This window comes from Oratosquilla oratoria, unplaced genomic scaffold (assembly GCF_046742065.1).
Source record: "Oratosquilla oratoria isolate Oo_2021 unplaced genomic scaffold, ASM4674206v1 SCAFFOLD79, whole genome shotgun sequence".
Taxonomy (NCBI): Eukaryota; Metazoa; Arthropoda; class Malacostraca; order Stomatopoda; family Squillidae; genus Oratosquilla; species Oratosquilla oratoria.
Genome location: NW_027467743.1, coordinates 325,001 through 341,959, shown reverse-complemented (window position 1 = coordinate 341,959; position 16,959 = coordinate 325,001). Strand labels below are relative to the sequence as shown.

At 40.1% G+C, this 16,959-nt stretch overlaps 1 protein-coding gene across 2 annotated transcripts in view; it reads left to right on the top strand.

Moving 5' to 3' along the window:
• The first annotated feature begins 297 nt into the window (after window positions 1–297).
• LOC143024009 (ornithine decarboxylase-like) overlaps window positions 298–16,959 on the top strand; it is a 61,945-nt gene continuing 45,283 nt past the window's right edge. For both annotated transcript variants that reach the window (XM_076182703.1, XM_076182701.1), the window contains exon 1: window positions 298–456. The gene's annotated coding sequence lies outside the window, so the exon portion shown is untranslated. The remainder of the gene's footprint in view (window positions 457–16,959) is intronic.

Sequence of the window (16,959 nt, the reverse complement as noted above, 5' to 3'; positions counted from 1 at the left end):
TAATATTTACGTTAAACTATAAATATCCAATGTATTTCAGCTTAGTATATATACATCCTTTGAAATGCAAGTATAAGCATACTAGTTTTGCATGACAATTTTTTTGTACCAACGCAGCTCATACAAACTTACATAAATTCATAAGTGCGCACATAAAATGTTGTAAACTTCATAAAAGTCCGCATTCATGCGTGAACATATTTCCAAGGTTATAATTATACAAATGAATAATGTGTGGCATACGTTGTTGCCATGATAGTGTACGATAGTTTAAGCGTGAGTTTACTTGTCGTATGTCCGGCAGTGTTTCTTCCCCATGCACTGGATGGCACCCGAGAGAGGAGTTGTGTGTTAAATGTTTCTCTCAAGCCGTATGCTAATTCAGCTTTTATGTCCCCAAGTATAAATCACTTTTTCAAAATTTCTTCGAAAACAACGCCTCGGTCGTCTGTCCAGGTAAGGAATCGAATTTTTTGTGTTTCTGGCTCGGTAAAACATATGTACTAGTGTTGAAAGAATTAGGTTGAGGTAATTTTCCATTACCTATGTCCAAGGGGGAACTCTTGATCTTATGTTTGGCGGGATTTTCATCAAAACCATAAATAATATAACCACATTGGGAATATTAAAGACTCGTCATCTTAATGTAAAAATATATTCTTCTCCAGTATGCTTCTTTTGCATCACAGTGTATATATAATATAAATTTTTTTCACCAATGTTTTCAAGAATGCTGAAACAAGCAGATATTCACGGAACTACTAAGTGTCCTACGGAATGTGACCATGAGAAATTCATTTTCAGCACAGAGCAACTTAGAGTGCATGTATATGGTAGCACAATATTTTTGTTTACATGTATATGTATGCATATTCACATGTACACACACACACACACACACAGATCAGAGTGTATTTCATTTTATTAAGGGTGTACTCTATACAATCAATCTCCATCTCTGTAACAATGGATAAAATTTCAGAAACGTAAGCAAGTATATAACACAAAACTTGTCCAATTCCAACAGCTCCTAACTGAATATAACCTAACCTAACCCAACCTAACGTAACAATTCCATGGAAAATATATATCATTCAGATGTAAAAAAGAAAGTGAAAATGTGATTGCCTGATACTGGAATAGCAATAGATCCTAACAATCATCCCCTCAGTTAAAGACGGCTGATGCCATCTTGTTAGGGTGAAGTGACCTCAATCATTTCTGTGTAGTATTGGGGCATAGGATTGATATCCTCACCATGTCTGTTTGATAATAGAGGTGCCACTGTGGAGAGGACTTGAACTTTTGTGCTGTGATTACTTTAGTCCATTTGTTACTAGAGCTACCAATGTTACATGTATTTTGATGCCTTGTTATGCTGTTCTGGATGTTTGTTTACCTTCCCACATGCAGTATATTTTTCACAAAAGATCTCTCGAGAGCGATTGCTTTCATTGGAATGTTGTCCCAAATATTGGCATCCCTAGTGTTTAAGGCAAAATATAGAGCTTGTAAGACTAAGTCAAAGACCTGCAGCCCCCACAGAAGGTGAAGGAGACGCGTAGTTGCGGCTGAAACGGTTACCCTTGCCCTCTGTGCTTGTGATAGGAAGGGTGGAGTGAAGGTGCACAGAAAAATGCCTAAGGCGGCATATTTCAGAGCATCAGGAAGAACTTACTAAGAATATAGATCTATACAGCACTGTTTCCCAACCCTGGGGTCGTCCAGCATTTCTCCTGGGTTGGCCAAGACATCTTGTACGCTAATTTTTTTGTTGCAAAATTGTATGAATTCAATACGATAACCATAATGATGTTAACTTTGTCTTTTATAACCTTATGTTACCTTTCTTATACGTATATTTATTATGCTTGTTCCCCACTTTTTACAGTTAACAACTAGTCATATATATTAACACGTATACAAATAGATTAGTGGGGTCATGGTCATATCATGAGGATCATATTGGGGTCGCCTGAAAAAAGGTTGATAAACACTGCTGTATAGGAACATATGGCATTCGTATCACGTGGAAGCTGTGGGTGTTGATCATATGTTAGTGTGGCTGTATGAAGCATATATATATATATATATTATGAAGAACCCACAATTGGAATAAAAGGAAACTTAGAAGAAGAAAGTATAACTTCTATATTTTGGCTAATAGCTATAGTCCTCTTCAAGAAAGTACTTTCCTGAAGATGGCTACAGCTGTTAGCTGAAATATGGAAGTTATACTTTCTTCTAAGTTTCCTTTTATTCTGACTGTGGGTTCTTTGTGATTATAATCTTTATAAATGTGCAACAACATTTTGTCTGTAATGGTCCTGAGTCCTTTTCACAGATCTCTACAAAAAATGGTCTGTACTAACGTGGGTTGACTTCTATTATTGCTTGCTGAAGGGGAACAGCTGTTTATTGCTGGTGAGTAATTGGAAGCATACTGGCCTCACATCGGCTAATTGTGTGTTCAAATCCAGCACATCTCCAATTCCCAGCGCTCCAAATGTATTGGTCGAAGGTGAAGTATTCGATGGCAGCTATGTGCCTTGTAGCATAGGCTCCCGCCTTGCATCATCCAGGGAGCATGTTGCTTCACTCGCTCGCCTGTGCAGGTCCCCACAATCTCTGAGCAAGTTCCCACGCAGTCACCCTTCCTTCCCACTCCGAACAATTCTTCAACAAGTTGTGTTAACTTGGCCCCAGCCATGAATTCTGTGGGCGTTTCCTTTTTGTCGTCCGTCAAGGGTTGTCTTGTGTGGAAACTGCCCTGTGGGTAGTATCAATGCAAGAAAAATTTGCTGCATACCCATATAGCAGGAGTGTATGTTATGTGATAAACTTAGAGGAATAATCAGCAAAACCGTTAAAGAGGTCAGAGACTGGCATTACATCTCCATATGGAGATGAGGAATGTTAGTGGAATTTGAAGATGAATATCTGGGAGGGGAGTCTTTCAAATGATCACCTTGCAAGGCCACCACATACAAACTCCCATCATTGGTCCCATGTCTGACCACTCATGTCCTTCTGTTTAACTGACAGGATTCGGGGATATCAATCATTATAAATTCAATATATTTCTGTCTAAATACCAAGGGGTTCTTCACCCTTATGAGTGAGGTAGCAAAGTCAAAGATCTGCACCCACTCCCACATATTCCACACCCATCCACCACCCTCGTTTCCCCCTTATCTTAGCTCTATGTGGATGAATAGTCTTTCCCGTCTCTTGCCCACTGCCCGTGTTGAACAATATTTGGTGATATTTACTATATAACATGTATATTCTCGTGTATCAATGACGAAGAAAGGAACACAAGGTGAATGCAACCAAAGGAAAGATGGCTGCATTGTATGTAAAAGTAGCATTGTTGGGGTAAATGAAATTATCAGTGATTTATTTTTGCTGTGTTGCCAGATGACTGCCCGTGTTGAACAATATTTGGGGATATTTACTATATAACATATATTCTCGTGTATCTCAGTGACGAAGAAAGGAGCACGAGGTGAATGCCTGTACATAGCAACCAAAGGAAAGATGGCTGCATTGTATGTGAATTAGCATTGTTGGGGGTAAATGAGATTATCAGTGATTTATTTTTGCTGTGTTGCCAGATGACTCAAGGAGTGCTTGGTCTTGTGTACTCCAAAAACAAGAGGCCATGAAAAGAGTAGTGACATTGTTGTAGGTGTTTCACTTAATACAGTACAAAAGTTGACTAAGAAATAAACTAAAACTTAAAGAAAAAGAAGAAAACTTTAGGAACTGTTAATGAAAGAAGACGTTAGTGGTGAAGGTTCGTTGTCAACTGTTTTATTTTGTATTTTGAAGATCCAAAGTACAGAAATTTGCAATAAACAGTGATGAGGTGGCAAGATGTCTCCGTGAACATAACTCCAGCAGTGCTCTAGTTCCAGATGGTGTTTTTACCCTTGAGTGAGTAGTACTTGTTCACTCCAGTGGTACTCAGGCCACCTGCAGATCCCTTGGCGTTTGAACCAACTGGTTTTGTGCTGTAGTTGTTCATTCACAGACAACAACATTGCTCAGGTTCCTCATATTATCATTCCATCTTGTAAATACTCTTCCTGGGGAATCTTCTTCCTCTTATGAATGAATATTGGGGAACTAAGATCTCTTCTGTGATCCCCACCTGTTAAGACTGTCATGAATGTACTTTGCAGCAGACATGGTTGTTGTTCCCTAAACTGTCTGGCTGAGCAGTCCCATCTCTTTGGGGAATACCATGGATGGGACTGGGTTTTCCCAGAAATCCCTTGTGTAGCTTCCATTGGTGTGGCGTGTATGTCGTGGGACTACCCCCAAATCCCCAGCATAGCAGGAGTTGGGGGTGGGGGGCAAATTGCCACAAGAAGTTCTTGCCACCCCTGCAGGTGACACAAATCCCAGGCTAACATGGTTATCATATCTTGTGAAGTGGCTCGTATTGGGACTTATCACCTCAGAGAAAACAATCCACTCACCAGTTACACATAAGCACCTCCTTTTCATAGTTGTTCTCCAGTACTCTGGCATAGTAGTTTCAGAGAATGGTCATGTAGATTTGAGTGTTAAGCTGGAAGACTGGTTCTAGTAACGTCCGCAAGACCGTGTATCGGTTTTTGTTTTAATTGTATCTCCTTTTCTGCCAATCACAGGGCTTATGGTCCACTTGAGGTGTAGGCAAAAATTTTTCAGGCAGTCCTGCTAAATATGGAGCCAACTTGACTGCTCTGCATTGTACCCTGTCTAGAGTATGGTTTCCTTTTTTAGCTACAGAGACGAACTCTACATATAATCTAGAATTAATTGCACCAAGATCAAATAGTGACAGAAGGATTTCTTTGTACAGCATAAGGATTCTTTTTATCGGGACTATTCGGTTGTTTGGCGGCTGTTGTGTTGCTGGTTACCTGAAGTCCGCGGGTCTTCTGCAAGAGGGACCAGGGACAATGGGTTGAGTGGTTGTGGTTTGCTTCAGCTGTATCCATTGTGTTTAGGATTTACGATCTGATGATGCCTTAAACTGCAAGTCTGCTTTGACAGTTTGTGGATTTTTTCTCTCTCTCCCCCCCCCCGTGTAGGTGCTCTGCTTTTGTGTGTGTGTGGCTGACCTCTGTGCAATGTCTTCAATTTGTCTGCATTAAAAGATGACTTCTTGTTCCATTTGCCTAATGTCTTCATATCTCTGAAAGGCTCAACACATGCCTTTTTCTCAATTGTTCCATAGTTTTGCATGATCTGCAAACTGGCTTTTGATTTCAGATTAAGAACTAGATCATTGCTATAAACAGTGAAAATAGGTCATGACACTAGTCCTTGTGGAACTCCATACAGTACTGGAGTCAGTTTGAGGCAAAGCCCCTCTACATTCCTGTGCTTCCATTTTGCAAGAAAACTCTGGATTTGTCCTAGGATTTTATGCCTTATCCCTGCTGCCCACTTAAAATTAGTGCTCAATCTGTGATGGAGAAATCTTGAAAGTTTTGGGTAGTTTTGCATAATTAACAACTACCGTATACATTTTCCTTTGCATGATATATAAAAATATCCAGTATTGGTCTAGGTGCAAATGACCCTACAAGTTAAATATGATTTTAATCATGATAGAGATACACATACCTTGAGGGCCATATACAATTGGCAATACAGTGTTTGTACTCCCACCTACTCACACAAACATGTACAATTAAGACAGCAGTCATCTGTGTCTGAAAATCATGCTAAAAGTGTGACTATCATGAGTGGTTTTGAAGAACACATCTGCATCACTGAATAACATTTTGCGTTGGTCAAAATGTTTACAAAGTTATCAAAGTAATGGGTTTGTAAGGCAACACCTGTTGTTCTTAAATCTTGTGTTGTGAATTGGCGATGAGGTCATACTCAGCTAAATGATAATTTCCTGGAGAATTACCCCCGTCCATTGCCATGGACACAGATCATTATATACCAAGGGCTTTTTCCCCATTATAAGCGAGGTAGCCAAGTCAAAAGCACCCACACACACTCCCACCCCACTACCATCCACCACCCTTGTCTTCCTCTCGTCGTAGCTCCTCGTATATGAAGGGTCATCCCTTGTCTCCTGCCCACTGCTTGGGTCAGAAGTAATGCAGCAAGACACAGCACATCCACTACAGTGCTGCTTCACTTGTGTGGCAACCCCCCCCCCTTCTCTGTTCTCATGTGTGGAAATTAGAGAAGATGGGGGGGAAATCCCTTCTAGTTGCATCAAAATATCATTCATACACAATCATTTTCCATGCGCCCCATCCCCTTCCTTCTCCTGTCCTTGCTCAAGAGATGTAGATGCATGTACTAATGTTAGATGTACTGGTCTTTAATTTAGGAATTCCATCTTGGTGTCCCTTGTTAAAGATAGAAGAATGTTTGCATTCTATCGCTCATGGCATGGGGTGTCTTAAGGAAAGATCTGAAGATGTTGCAAAGTGGCTCATCTGAGATGCCCTAAAATATGTTGAATTATTATTTTGTATGTCAACAGCCTAAGTTAAAAATTGGCAATTGATGAGGTAGATCATTAGTTCTGGGTAATGCAAGACTTAATGGACATAGAGGTCATGTCATGTTAACCACTCTATTGGTAAACCAGTTCTTGCCTCTTACCTTCTTAAACCTAAATTCGTCCAATTTAAATTGTATTAGTACAAGCCCTGCTCTGTTACCCATATCACCATTGTTTTGATTTTATATATCTTGTCGTGGATATTAGTTTTTGATTGAACATAGTACCAGAAATAATTGGTGTTCATCGGGTCCAATGTACCATTCCTCTTCGAATTATACTATGCAGACTTGAATTCTCCAGTAGTGTTTATCTTATCATGCTATATTTTTCATAACTCCGTGCAGTATTTCTGGCTCGGTATCTTCTCCAAGCTTCTTTTTTACGTGACAACATATTCAGGTGTTGATTTGTTCTTATGGTCATGTTCACCCCATTCTTGTGTCTATTTTGTATCTGTATTTAAAGAATGTGTAAACATCTTGGGTGATTTATTACTTGTGCAGAACACGTTTAATGTAACAAACCTGCAGCCAAGGCCAAGTATAATAGAAATAAAAAATGACATCTGCAGTGTAATATTGACCTCCCCTCCCATATTCTTCTAGACAGAGGTTGTTTCTGTTGTATCCTCTATGGCTCCCTATTAAGATTATTATTTCTTTCTTTTTGAGACTAAAGTAGACCATGACAACAGTACAATTGAATGATAAGAAGGGAAGAGATAGTCTTCAAACCAGACCAAGTGCTGCACTTGATCAAACAAGCACCTCTTCCTCTGTTCCTCAGAACACGTCAATTGACAATCTTTCTGCTTTTTCCTTGCATAAGGAGAACTGACAGCTTGCAGCTGCTCCTGTCTACCTCTTTCTGACTGCCACAAATATAGGAATCAACCTACACAAATACAGCGTAAGCCATAGTCCAATATTTGTTCCCAAGAGATGCATGCTAGAATGTTCTACTGTGAGGTTGGAGGTTTCCAGTAAGTGAAACAGGATATATTGCTACAAGCCAGACCTCCTGATGTCCATCCCTCCTGAATCCTCTCTCCCCTGAAAGGACAGAGGCCACCTGGCCAGACTGTGGTGCGGCCACCAACCAGCCCTTCTTTGCTACCAAAAGAGGCTGGACGAGTGCATCACAGGTAACTTTCCAACATGCAGCACTTCACCCAGTACAATACAACACATTATGGAAGACTTCATTGTACACAATCACAAATGCCAGCAACAAAATATACACTATAAGGGATTTGTGGGAAAATTCCCATTCCAGCCATGGCATTCCTTAGGGAGACGGGACTGTCCGACCAGACAGTCTAGGGAACAGGAACAACAACTTGAGGATACAGTAACTATTATCACATTTTCTAGATGCAGATTTGAAAGTACAGTATTGTAATCAACCTTTCTTATGATGTATTTATTTTATAGACCCAAGTTTCCTTAAAAAAGGAACCCTGCAGTATTTGGGAAGTGGGTAACAGCTACAGGTTAGACTCTTAGATCTAAGCAAGGTCTAGGGACATAGTTTAGGAACCTTCAGGTCTTCTTCTGAGGGGATGATCAAAGGCAGACACTTCATTTCCAGAATGCAAGTTTCTCCAGGTTCCAGAGAGTGGTTGCACCTTTTGTGAGCATCTTCAAGAGGCCTAACACATGGTGCTGGGTTTGATGTAATGAAGTTTCTTACCAACACTACCCTAGTTACTATTCAGTTAAGAGAAAGTAATTGGCCAATTGATGAAATTGTAAGACCTTGATGTGCAGTGGTGGTCTGCCTTGTTTTATCCTCCAATGGGTATTGGAGGGCTCCGTGATGAGCATACACAGGTGGTTCACAAGTTCTGAAGTTCCACTGACCGTTTGTGTCTGTAAACTATTTTTAGACTCCACTGGTACTATTGACAGGCACCTCCAAGTGATGGTGGTTCTACATAATGAGCATCTTGGATTCGTCTCTTGGTCACCTGTCAACAGCCTCTTCATCTAGAGGTACATATTTTCTGGGTTAGGCTCAAGGTTTATATCAAGGTAAAAGTAGTTCCTCTACTTTTCACCGGAGAGCTGAGAGTTGGCAACTACCACACAGCAGTTCAATGCAGACATCAGTCCAAATTTTCTTCTCAGAGAGGTCTATGGATGGCTCAAGATTTTGTCAGTCAATGTGGGGGTACAAGTTTTCAGTCTGTGAAACTAAGAAACGTGTGTTAATTCCCCTTTGTTTGTATGCACGATTGTGTGTCTAGGGATCCACGTGTTGTATGGGTTGAAGTGTTACATCCCGGACTGTGATGCAGTCATCCAGCCTCCTCTGTTAAAGGGTGGGGTGTTCAGTGTCTTCTGTTTGGTGATTGCAGTCAAAATCGGTCACAAGTTTTTTCAAGTGTAAAACCCAAATTGGTTGGCAATGGTCATAGGAACTTCCCACCAATCCCTCTGGGAAGAAAGTTTGAACTGTCAAGTGTTGCATCAGCCTAGAACTGTTCTTCTGTTCCTGGCTTGGAAGTTGCACAAAGGGGAGAGGGTTTCTGATGGTCATTTCTCCATGTGTGAAAAGGTGTAAGAAATACAGTTGAAGTTGATAGAGATCTTTGGCATGGTCTGGAGACTTAGTGCCAGCCTCATGGTGCTGCACCTCTTAATGGGGGTGTGGGGGTTGATGAGATTTGAAAATGGGAAGTTTTGCTGTCATATCGTGGAGGGCCTCTACATGCAACCTGGTACCCATCATTGGTCCCTGGTGATTGCATCTGGGACACTTTGTTTGAGTCTTGTGATGAATGGTGTTACATGATGTGGGTCAGGGCTTGAGGGGTCTGTATGATTTTTGAATGGAATGTTCTATTGAGGTAGTAATGGTGGATCTTCTTAGTGTTCTTGGGGCTTTAGGTTGTATGGATAGTAGCGTGTCTTAGCCCACTGGATACGGTGTGGAACTTGTGAGCAGGTGGTTATGAGTTCAGTTCCAGATACTTGCTGCAGGCTGTCACATTGGTTCTTGACAGCTCTGGCTAGGCATGGAGGTGACCCAAACATTGGCCTAAAATGTAAAAATAAATCCAGGGGTTTCTCACTTACCATTTTGTGGGAATGGGATGATGAATTTGTAAGGCAGTTGTTTTCCTGAGTGTTGGGAACTATTCTGTGGAAGCATAGCAGAGTGGTTCTCAAGAACTGTAGTTAGTTTCTGCAATTTTCTTCATGCAGTTGATGAAGTGAAACTGACCTTGTAGGCTTGCTGCGTACATTCTCATTGTGAATATTCATCAACAATTTCTGCATGCCAACCCAGGTTTATGAAATTTTCTGTGTAGTTGATTAAGCGAAGCACGTACAGAACTCATAAAGTCAGTGCATATGATATCCTGCCCAGCGAACCAGCTGGAGCCATGGTTTTGATACTTTACAAATGAGAAATGTGACGTTTAGATCTTTGTCAGGTTACTTTCTCCTTTTCCAAGCCTGGAACATGGCTGTTGTCGATTCCACTGGGTTGGCCGGATGAGATGTGTATTTACCTATGTGGGGTTGGAGCTATATCTCCTGGGTCACATATGTAAATATACCAGAGTGCGTTAAATTATTTTGTGATGTCTGCCTGAATTATTTCTGGAAATTTGTTCTGCAAATCTATGCATCTATGGAGAATGTTTCTTAACACATTTTTTTTAATTTTATATTATTATTATTTTAATTTGTTTATTTATTTATTATTATTTTTTTTTTACCATGTTTTGTCTCGTGCTAACACACTCTTGCTGTCTGGTTGTCTTTTCTATTCTAAAGGTGATTATGATTATAATCTTCACTTCTTAATGTGACAGACCCGGTTTTTCAAATCTCTTATGTTTTATTAGCCCGACTACGGAATGAGTCTAGCTCTTGCCCCCCCCCCCTCTCTCTCTCTCTCTCTCTCTCTCTCTCTCTCTCCATTCATGCGAATAATCAAATGCACATGAATTAAGTAAAGGCACGTATAGTTTCATGTTAGCATATTCAGGAAGTTAATAAGCTTTCAATTGTTGATTTTTTTATTTCATAAAATGGCGTTGTTTGAATTTCGTTGTTCAGAGAAAATGTTTATGCGGGACGGTGTAGTTGTGAAGAGAAGAATTGTATGCGTTAACTTTAAGTTCTCGTCGTAGCCATTTGTTGTAGAGGTTTATAAACAGAAGTTTCAATAGTGTACATAATTATGTTTTCTTGTTTACTTTGATAGATTTGATACTCTCTTAAAGATTTTTTATCATTTGCAAGCATAAACAAGTTTGGTTACGTAACAGCCCCTCTCCTACTTCGAGGTTAAACAAATGGAGTTGCATAAAAAATTAACTGATGGTAAGAATCAAACTCGATTGAAGTGCATTAGACAACTGCTTCATATTTTTTTTTATCGCGTAATCAATTTCTTAGCTTCCTCCCTTTCGCAAATAGAATTGAAACTCGTCTGCTGTACACGTATAACCTGATCGCCTCGTTCCCATCTACTCTTACCTGGAAGGTGAAAGGGAACACAGCTTGGATGAACAATATGAATGATGATTATATAAAGTAATGATGGTAATAGTGATGATAATAATAATAATGATAATTGAAAATTTATGATAATGGTAAATATTTACATACACCTATGCGAACAAGATCGACAGCTTTTGCCGTCATTATGACGTCATGTCTTCATACCAAACAAGAGCTGAAAACTACTTTAAAGTGTCAAAACATTCCACTTAATCGTCACTCAGTCTTAACAAAGGCATCCTTATGTAAGTACAATATATTTCTTTATGTAGTTAGAGAAAATATGATAAGAGTAATTTACAATCCTTATTTTTTATTTTTTTTCGATTTTAATGCGTTGGCATAGTTCAGTTAGTGTAAGAGGTGTATCCTATCTTAATTAGGCTAGACTGTCTCGGAGAGTTGCCAAAACCTTCCAAAGTGTTTGGCGGGGGTGCAGCGTGCCATGATGAAAAGTTGTACAAAATTTAATTTTACGCAGTGATGCATCTACAGATTGGATGCTCTCTCTCTCTCCATTCCTTTCTTGGTAGATAATATGAATATTATGTGTGTGAATGCAATAATACATATGAAGAAACTTTGATCCACTTTGTGTGGAACATTGAACACATATTATTAACCCCCACCATTAGAAATGTAGTGTTTATATATTGACATTTTTGTATTTAAAATATACGACCGTTGTTCGTACATGATTAACAAAACCAGACCAGTTAAGATTTTTTATTTAATGTTTTGTGAAGAAGTTTGAAGAATACTATTATTATTATTAGTGTATATTTATCTATTTCTTCATTTAATTTTGCTTTGTACACAGTGAAGACCGGCATATATGAAAATCCTATGGTCATACAATGCACATTTCAAAATAATCCGTGGCATATCTATTATGTCCACCGTTGGTAATTCCATGACATAGTTTTGATAAAGTAGACCCAGTTGAGAATATTTTGTGGGTAAAAAAAAAACATTGATTGGGAAGGCATGCGTGCAGTCGGTCGTTATGCGGCTGTGACGTCATGTCGTTTATGCTGCTATGCACCTGCCGCGTGCTGCTGCTGCTGTTGTTCAGTTATGTCGCGCTATTGGCCCACTGGGAAGTGGCGGAAGGATTAATAATGTCTGAAAGAGTTATCACACTGGGCTGTTTTTTCTTCCACACACTACCTCATCCTTCATTTGAATAACTAGGATATGACATCGCTGAAAGAAATCTAGGAGCAAAACGAGTCGTCACCTTGGGACCTTGTACATTTTTCAAGTATCGTACTCAAACGTGTCTCACAATAAAACTGATTTATGCAAACATTCTCTTACTGCGCATTCCATTACTGCAATTTTATTTAGAAATAATAATAAAGGGACCACCTTTTATAAGACATAATAACTGACCAAGAATATATACATATATATATATATATTTTTTATTAAAATCAACTGCGCTAATAGCTTTGGCTATCTTGAGGTTCAAATTCTTCAGTTTGAAGAATAATCTTTTGTCTTCACAGTTCAAAGTATGAACATAATCATTCATGATTTCAAAATCATGGAGAAGAGGGTGCAGTAAACGGCGCTGCTGAATGCCAATGGTTATAATAACACAAGGTAACAGTACAAAAGCTGTTGACACAATCACCGAAAACTTAAGTCTTTTCGCCTCTCACGGAGGCTTCTTCAGGGTGAGAAGAACTATAATATCAAGGCTAACTAGGTCTGCTATCGTCGAAGATGAAGGGAAATGTGAATGGTCTCTGGCCGACTGTCAGTCCTTAAAAAGCAGGATGGTAAGGGTATTGGGAGAGGTCATCCCAAATTGGGATGACCTCTCCCAATACCCTTACCATCCTGCCTTTTAAGGACTGACAGTCGGCCAGAGACCATTCACATTTCCCTTCATCTTCGACGATAGCAGACCTAGTTAGCCTTGATATTATAGTTCTTCTCACCCTGAAGAAGCCTCCGTGAGAGGCGAAAAGACTTAAGTTTTCGGTGATTGTGTCAACAGCTTTTGTACTGTTACCTTGTGTTATTATAACCATTGGCATTCAGCAGCGCCTTTTACTGCACCCTCTTCTCCATGATTTTGAAATCATGAATGATTATGTTCATACTTTGAACTGTGAAGACAAAAGATTATTCTTCAAACTGAAGAATTTGAACCTCAAGATAGCCAAAGCTATTAGCGCAGTTGATTTTAATCAAAATTGTCTACGTGAAAACCTGTGCCCTAGAAATATATATATATATATATATTAACAATCACATTCACACTAACACCACTGGAGCAGCATTGCTATATGGTCTTGTTACCCTTCTGGGTACCTAATGGCCAATACATACCAAACTGTCTTGGATGATCGACTATGACGTAGACATGACGACATACTGACAAAATGACGTCATATTTGCATTTGTTCATGTGAAGTTATTAACACCTGGAAAACGTGTATTAGGTAATTAAGAAAGAAAACATAATAAAACAAGTATAATCAGAAAAAATGAATGTGACGATTTTGGCGTCTTATTTCAATTCGCCATATTGATAGTTGAAAAGCTCTCTTTATTTTGAAGTAAACCGATGAATTCGTGAATTGACCTGATCTGATTAATCTGGCACGACCTAACTTGACCTATATATTTGGCAGCATCTGGTAATTTACATTAGAATTGTTTCAACATTATTTTTTTCGCCATTTTGAATAATTCGTTTTCTTCCTCGTCCTCCTCATCTTCCTCTTCCTCTACATCACCACATTCACACATCACTTGACGGCGCAGTGGTAACGTTCGCAACTGATGCTGCAGCGGTCCGAGTTCGAATCCCGCCCATGGCTGAAATAGTTTCAATGTCGCTCCGCTGCGAGTCGTTACTCCAACTCGTGGGCGAGGTGTTGTGTGTGCACCTGTGAGGTCACAGCATTGCCTATAGTCGGTCATATATGAGCTCTGAGCTCTCTTCCGGGAGGGTAGTAGCTGTCGATCACGAGTCCGACACGTAATTCAAGACAATGGTGAATCACACAAACACACCATTGCTCCATCCCTGCATACTTCATTTAGATAAGCGCGCGCACACACACACACCCACACGACTCGGTGGCGCTGTTGGTAGAGTCTCACACTGTCAGCACGGGGATGCTGGCGGTACCTGGTTCGAATCCTGCCCAGGGCTGAAATTATTTCAGTATCGCTGCGTTTCGAGTCGTTACTCCAACTCGTGAGCGGGGAATTGGGTGTGTGTGTGTGTGCGTGTAAGGTCATAGCATTACCCATAGATCGGTCATACGAGCTCTGAGCTCTCTTCCGTGAGGGAAATAGCTGTCGATCACTAGTCCAACACGTGATCCAAAGACCAAGGTGAATCACACACACGCGCGCGCGAAGTGTGTGTGTCGCTGCATATATCAGATTTGACCCAGGGGATAAATGGGGGGCCATGAATTCAACACGTGATGGAAGACTGATGAATCAGACACACACACACACACACACACACACACACACGTTTCATCCTGAAGTATAATAACGGTCTGTCACGAGTCCAACACGTAATCTTATACCATGGTGGATCACACACGACTCGACGGCGCAGTGGTACCGTTCGCAAACGTTAATCTAACTGTCCGAATTCGATCCTCTCCCAGGGCTGAAATAATTTCAGCATTGCTGCAATGCAAGTCGGTACTCCAGCTCTCGTGGGCAAGGAGTTTGCGCGCGCGTGTGTATATATATATATATATATATATATATATATATATATATATATATATATATATATATATATATATATATATATAATGGTTTAGCGTCATAAACCCCAACTTATCGGAAGGCTAGAACGGTGCCCCTTGATCTAATACCATGGTGTGTGTGTGTGTATATATATATATATATATATATATATATATATATATATATATATATATATATATATATATATATATATATATATATATATAATGGTTTAGCATCATAAACTCCAGCTTATCGGAAGGCTAGAACGGTGCCTGCCCCGTGATCTAATACCATGGTGAATCACAAAAACACATTGACTGTTTCTATGTCGGGAGGTTCCTTGATCGTGTTGACCTTCCTTGTTTATGTTAAAAATATTGATACGTGTCGGACGCTACTACCCTCCCGGAAGAGAGCTCAGAGCTCATATATGAATCTGTGGGTAATGCTGTGAACTTACAAGCACACACACACTTCCAATTCTCCGCCCACGAGAGTTGGAGTAACGATTCGCAGCGTAGTTATACTAAACTAGTTTCAGCCCTGGGCGGGACTCGAACCCGGACATCCGTAGAGGCAGCCGGGAATTCTACTACTGCGTCAACGAGTCGTGCGTTTCTGTTACTATGTGCTTAGAAAACGGGACTAGATCTGGTCTCAATCCCGTATCAAGGCCCCTGAATACGTATACAAAGCTTGGAAGGTTGAAAAACGTTGTTGTAGGTCACGCACTTGGAAAACCAAAACCAAAAAAAGTATTTATACATATATCTGCGAGAACAAGAGAACATTGGGGTGTGTTGTCAGAAACCTCCAGTATTTGTTCTCCAATTGAACGTAATGTTCTTCAATGAAGAACATTATCGACCCGAACAGGTTGGGAGATAGGTCGAAGATGATGTGTGTGTTTGTGGGTGCGCGCGCATGTCGTTACGACAAATGGATTAACAAGTTCCGCCACTGGAACTCGAACCCTTGCATGAACGACAGCTTATCACAAGGCAAGGACGTTGGGCCGCGCGTGATTGTACGAAAATAAAATGTATCCTTGCTTTGTGATAAGAGTGCTTGTACAAGGGTTTGATACCAGCAATGGAGCTTGTTAATCCATTTATACTGCGTATATGTGTGTGTGTGTGTGTGTATATATATATATATATATATATATATATATATATATATATATACATATATATATACTATGTTACCCGACAAAGTATACCTGCAGCATAACGACTTGGTTCGTCAACGCATTGTCACGAGTTGGCGTGCACGTCACTTGATGACGTCACGGTCCACCCAAGTACCTTTGCAACGCATTGCGACATACTGCCCTGCCCTCCCCTCCCCTCGCCGGAATGTGTGTGTAATGCATTCAAGGATTAGGGCAATGGTTCTCAATCTAGGGTGCTGTGGCCCCCTATAGGGGACGTTGGGAGATTTTTAAGGGAGCCCGAGGAGATTTTGGTAATTATACACTTCCATACAATGTGAGGAATGTTAGTTTGAAAATAAAAATGAGTTATTCTGTCCTGTCGCAAGATGGTTGATTGCCGTCTTTGTAATAGAGCAAAGGGTTTCTCGTAATCAACGTTTTATTGATGTTATTGTTATTATTATTATTATTATTATTAGATTTTCATTTGTTTGTTTATTTTTGCGCGATGGGATTTTGGAGAAAAAATGGAGATTTCATAAATGGAAATTGAATGAAATATAAATAATTATCGTGTTAAGGCGTCATCACACTGGGCTATTTTTCGTCCGACTGTTGGAGCAGATTTCCATCCCGCATCTGCCGGAGAGAAATCTGATGATATGCTGGAGGAAAATAATTTTCCTCCAGCATGATATCAAATGACCTTCTATGTCAGCTTTTGAGAAAGCAAATTAGTTTGCTACAGGAATTTGACGGCGGAAAATGTGCTGGAGGTGGGCGGTACCGCTGATTAATCAGAGGTTGGAGGAAAATAGCCCAGTGTGATAACCCTTTTACGGACCTTGACCTTGAAGTAGGTGGAAACGGCATTCACAATCTTGAGATAAGAATGGAGGCGGCTGCAAGAGACCATAAGGCCTACACCAGGCAGTTCCGTGTACCTTACCACCTGTCATCCCAATCCACAAAGTTATCATTCTTAAAACAACCAATTATTGCTTCAGCGC